Consider the following 6,000-nt stretch of genomic DNA (forward strand, 5'->3'; position numbering starts at 1 on the left):
TATGAGGTAAACAATGATGTAAACACAAATAAAATGACTAAAACAAAGATCCCCAATGGAGTCGCCAATTTGTTGTGGGGAAAAATGCCTATGCAGGACGATCCTATCCACCTAAGGTGTGACAGTGCCTTAGCAACAAACAGAGACAGCTATTCTGGTTTCTTCCTTTATGAAATGGGAAAGAAGAGAGATCAATGGACTTACCGGTATCTTCTGTTTGTCCCTCGATCTAGATCCTCTTCTCTTTGGGTGTTCACAGCTACTTGCCTCCTCACAAAACCACAAGAGAACAGCTACTTGCCTTCCTGCAAGATCACAAGAGAACAGCTACTTGCGACAAGAGAACAGCTACTTGAGACAAGAGAAGAACACAACACAAAGGCAGATATTCATATTCATAAATGATTCAGGATTAGAAATAAATCAAATACACTAATGCAATCATACATCAAAGATACATCAGTATATAGGAGAAAACCATGATAGCTTTATTGATAAATAACAAGGTTCAGGAAGAGATACAACCCAGAGGGCTCCAATCCAGCATCTCCTTCCCAGCAGAATGGAATTCCTATCTTCACCTCCCTTCAAAGCATTAAGCACCCAATGATTCCAGTCTCAAACCAACAGCAATTCTTTGCAGTAACAAAATTCTAGCCTCTGGATCTCATGGAGGAGAGATCCATATATAGATGTTTGGAGAGAGGATGAGTCAGCTTGAGATCTGACTAGTGTCCTCTCCCTCTGTTAGTTCTTGAGTCCACTTGGAGGTTCTTGCTTCCACTTGGAGATTTGGAACCTCTTACTCATCACCAGTCGAATTCCCTGAGGCAAGTGTCATTTTGGAAGCTTCCTGGGCATTGACACCTTGAGAAATGAGCCTGCCACTTGTCCAGTTACGCTCAGCGTAGGTAGCCTTTGTTGCAGTTGACATTCAACACAGGTAGACAGTGGAGCAGTTGACATTCAGCGCAGATGCTCAGTGGAGCAGTTGACATGATCCAGAATTGGCTTGTTTTTGAGTGTTTTCAGGTGGAGAACTTCTGTGAATTGCTGTGGTTTGTTGGCCTTGTTCCTCTAGGGGTAGGAACAACATGTTTAGGGACTTTGGATCCCTTGATTATGGACATTTCATGCTGTTCAAAAGAAAAGGGCAGCTGTTTCACCAGTGTTATCCAATGTAGGCATCGCCTCGGCCCATTTGGTAAAATAGTCAACGGTGACTATAATATACCTATGCCCCCCGGTCGAGGTGGGGTTACATTGCATGAAATCGATGCCCCATTTGGCGAAAGGCCCAACAACAATTATTGGCTGTAAAGGTGCGGGTGGTCTTCTGGTTTTGCTATCAAAAATTTGACAAGCATGGCAACTTCTGACTGCGATTATGCGATCTTTGAACATGGTTGGCCAGAAGTATCCTGCTCGTAAGATTTTTTGTGCTGTTGCATATCCAGATTGATGCCCCCCACACGCGCCTGAATGACACTCATTCAGGGCTTTTTTGGCCTCCTCATGGGTAAGGCACCTCCTCAGAACTATACCGATACCACGACGGTAAAGCGTATCACCGACGATCATGTAGTCTTTAGCTTGGTATCGTATGCATTTCTGTTCAGAGTGAGAGATGTTAGGCCTGAACTTTTGGGTTTGGAGATAAATTATGATATCTCCATACCACTCATTGCTTGCAGATATCAGAAACAAACTCTCGTCCACGATTGATTCTTTGGATGTTTCATCGTTGGACGACAATGGGAGATCGCACAATAATTCTGCGAAAACTAGAGCTTTCTTTGATTTGGATTTTAAAAATTCCAGATCAAACTCTTGAAGGATCGCTATCCATTTTGAATATTTGCCCCCCAGCAACTGTCGCGACAGTATATAAGTCATGGGGTTGCAATCCGATAAAATGGTAGTTTTCCGAAAGAGGACATAATGTCGAAACCTTTGAATCGCTTGAACAGCCGCAAGCGCTAGTTTTTCAACATAAGAATATTTACTTTCTGTATCATTTAAGTTTTTACTTAAATAATATATAGGATGTTCAATTCCATCGACTTTGTGAACTAAAACCATCGCAATGGTCGTATCCGCTACAGCCAGATATAGGTTAAAATCTCTTTGATAATCCGGGGCATACATTAATGATGCTCTTACTAGAGAATCTTTCAGAGCGTCAAAGGAAGCTTGCGCGACCTGATCCCAGACGAAAGGTACATCCTTTTTCAAAAGACGAGTATAACCTTTAGCAAGTTCTGCGTAATTTGGAATGAACCTCCTCAGAAAGTTTGCTTTCCCTTGGAGTTTCTGAATCTGAAGCAAATTTGAAGGTGGAGGCAAATTAATGATTGCCTAGACCTTACAAGGGTCGAGACGAATCCCATCCTTGGAGACTACAAAGCCAAGTAAACGACCAGAACTGACGCAAAACACACATTTGTGCGGATTGAGCCTTATCTTGTAGTGTCGGCAACGTAGAAATATCGCTCTTAAATGCTGCGGATGATCAGTCCGCTTTCGCGAATGAGCCGGAAGGTCGTCGAGATATGGTTGAACGATGTTCTTGATGTCATGGAAGGCATAATTCATTTCCCTCTGAAACGTTGCCCCTGCGTTCTTTAAACCAAAGGGTAATTTTCGATAAGCAAATGTGCCCCACGGACAAATGAATGCAGTCTTTGACTGGTCCTGTGGGTGGATATTTATTTGATTATACCCAGAAAATCCATCCATAAATGAAAAGATTTCGCATCTGGCGTATTCATCAATTATCTGGTCGATGAAGGGTGTAGGGTAGTTGTCCTTTGGAAAAGCTTGGTTTACATCCCTATAGTCGACACACACTCTAATCGTCCCTTGTTTCTTCATAAAGGAAGAAACCAGATGGCGATTTAGGCCTTACGAGTGCTGTGTGTGGATTCTTGTCAGATGACACTTGTTTGCCCCCAGTCGCCTTTGGCTCCTTCTTCTTCTTCTCTTTCTTCTTCTTCTCCTTCTTCTCCTTCTTCTCCTTAGGAACTTGGTTTTTTGATTTACCAGTTCCATCAAGCGAAGAGGAAGGAGGAGAGGAAGATGAAGTAGAAGGCTAGGAGGCAACTCTTGTCTGATCTAACTGTTGACTCGACTGTTCAGGAATTGTGGTATTCTGAACGACATTGGTTGAAAAGAGCCAGACTGGTAGGCCAATCGTCAATCCTGGAAGCGACAATGTGGCCATGTGGGGCGCACCAACATCTCCCCAAGAGGAGAAGGGACTAGGATTTCCACCAAGGGGCATTCCTTGGTTGGTGTGCTCCATCTTTTCAACCTAAAGATCAATGCGGGAATAATGGGTGATTGTTCCGTTTAAAATAAATTGTTAACGACGCTTTAGACACAACTTGCTTTTTCACTTTTAAAGAGTCGAGAAAAAGCTAAAGATGACTCTATTCTCCTTCCATGTTTTTACGAGCCCGAAGTGACAAATGCTCGGATGGACTTTTTCTGTTATAGAGTCTGAAAAAGGCCAAAAGAAACTACTCTAGAGATCTAGGCAGAGGGTGTGCCAAACTTTTCGCAAAACCACAGAATACTTTTTACGGTACAGGTGGTCGATCTTCGTGAATGCTGTGTTCACTGCATTGCGATCAGTAGGGCGGCCGACACGGCTTCCTAAGGATAAAGGATATATGCCTATAGGGGTCTCCCAATATATACGCGACGGTATGTGGGAGCACAATCCGTACTAGCGCTATCGTCCCTCAGGAGGAATCACCCACCTTCCACGAGATCGACAGTCACTAGGCTTAACGACGCCGGAACACGTCTCTAGCCTAGACCTCTATGTTGTGCGTTATGTTGCAAAGCGTTGTTAGGTTCATTCAGTTTATTTTAAGTTGATCTTTTTAGAAGTTTGCCTTTCAAGGTTCACCACGAGATGTATGATACAAATTCCTAAATGCAGTCTAAAGATGATAAGCAAGCTTTATATCTTTTCAACTTTGAAAATCCTAGCTACTAAGGGAAAAGAAAGACACCATCTTTTCTCAAAGAGCAATCAACACACTCTAATGCACTCTTCCTAAATCAAGCATGCAAACTTATCAAAATGCAAATGCACAATGCAGGTGTTTGTTTTCCGCTTTCTTAGTATTGATGCCTACAAAGAAAGCTTTTTGTACAACTTTGAATTTGCTTTTAAATGACAGATACAAACAAGTTTACTTTTTCCAAAATCAACAAGGGTAGAAGAGATTACAATCACTTTGCGATTTTCGAAATGAATACTTGTTTCGACACTTAAAAGTGACAAATTCAAACCAGTAAGCAAAAGCAAATGATAATCAACTGCAAACAGCCAATGAACTCTCTCCTAAGATCACAGTCAATCAGATCTGAATCAAGGGCTACAGGATGATTATTTCACTCATGCAAAGGAAAACTGTAAATGACGTAAAAACACATAAAAACACTCACAGTCTTTTTGTACAAAAGGAGGCGGAATCTAAGCAAAGAAAAGGAGTTATCAGACTGGTACCTATGTTGGTTAAAGGCTGCAAAAAACAGAGATCAAAACAGGGCAACAGACAGCAGAGAACCCCAGCTGCACAAGGCTAAACTGGTTCAGCGCAAGTCCAACACTGTGGGTTTGACATTCAACGCAGGTAGCCTTCACGGGACCTGCGTTGAAATGCAGACTGCCTTCACAGCAGTTGCGCTGAAGGAGAAACTCTCGTTTCCCTTGGGTTCTGGGTCACAAAACGCTCAAAAATCAACTGTTTTAGGCCAAATCAGAAACACAAGCAAGGTATAATCAGAGGGATTCTTTGAGAGGGTACTAAGATCTATCACAAAGGATCATCAAGTCATTTGTGAGTCCATTGTTCAGATCATAGACAAAATCCAGTGAAGGATCAAGGCAGCAACAGTCTACTTTGCAGAAGCAGTTCGATGGTTGCTGTTAAGTCTATGAGGTAAACAATGATGTAAACACAAATAAAATGACTAAAACAAAGATCCCCAGCAGAGTCACCAATTTGTTGTGGGGAAAAATGCCTATGCAGGACGATCCTATCCACCTAAGGTGTGACAGTGCCTTAGCAACAAACAGAGACAGCTATTCTGGTTTCTTCCTTTATGAAATGGGAAAGAAGAGAGATCAATGGACTTACCAGTGTCTTCCGTTTGTCCCTCGATCTAGATCCTATTCTCCTTTGGATGTTCACAGCTACTTGCCTCCTCGCAAAACCACAAGAGAACAACTACTTGCCTTCCTGCAAGATCACAAGAGAACAGCTACTTGCGACAAGAGAACAGCTACTTGAGACAAGAGAAGAACATAACACAAAGGCAGATATTCATATTCATAAACGATTCAGGATTAGAAGTAAATCAAATACACTAATGCAATCATACATCAAAGATACATCAGTATATAGGAGAAAACCAAGATAGCTTTATTGATAAATAACAAGGTTCAGGAAGAGATACAACCCAGAGTGCTCCAATCCAGCATCTCCTTCCCAGCAGAATGGAATTCCTATCTTCACCTCCCTTCAAAGCATTAAGCACCCAATGATTCCAGTCTCAAACCAACAGCAATTCTTTGCAATAACAAAATTCCAGCCTCCTCTTCCCATGGAGGAGAGATCTATATATAGATCTTTTGGAGAGAGGATGAGTCAGCTTGAGGCTGGTATGAAACTGACTAGTGTCCTCTCCCTCTCTCAGTTCTTGAGTCCACTTGGAGGTTCTTGCTTCCACTTGGAGATTTGGAACCTCTTACTCATCACCAGTCGAATTCCCTGATACAAGTGTCATTTTGGAAGCTTCCTGGGCATTGACACCTTGAGAAATGAGCCTGCCACTTGTCCAGTTACGCTCAGCGCAGGTAGCCTTTGTTGCAGTTGACATTCAACACAGGTAGACAGTGGAGCAGTTGACATTCAGCGCAGATGATCAGTGGAGCAGTTGACATGATCCAGAATTGGCTTGTTTTTGAGTGTTTTCAGGTGG

The sequence above is a fragment of the Pinus tabuliformis genome, chromosome 9 (genome assembly GCF_031772625.1).
Source record: "Pinus tabuliformis cultivar Carrire ecotype Pingquan chromosome 9, CPIR1, whole genome shotgun sequence".
Classification (NCBI taxonomy): Eukaryota; Viridiplantae; Streptophyta; class Pinopsida; order Pinales; family Pinaceae; genus Pinus; species Pinus tabuliformis.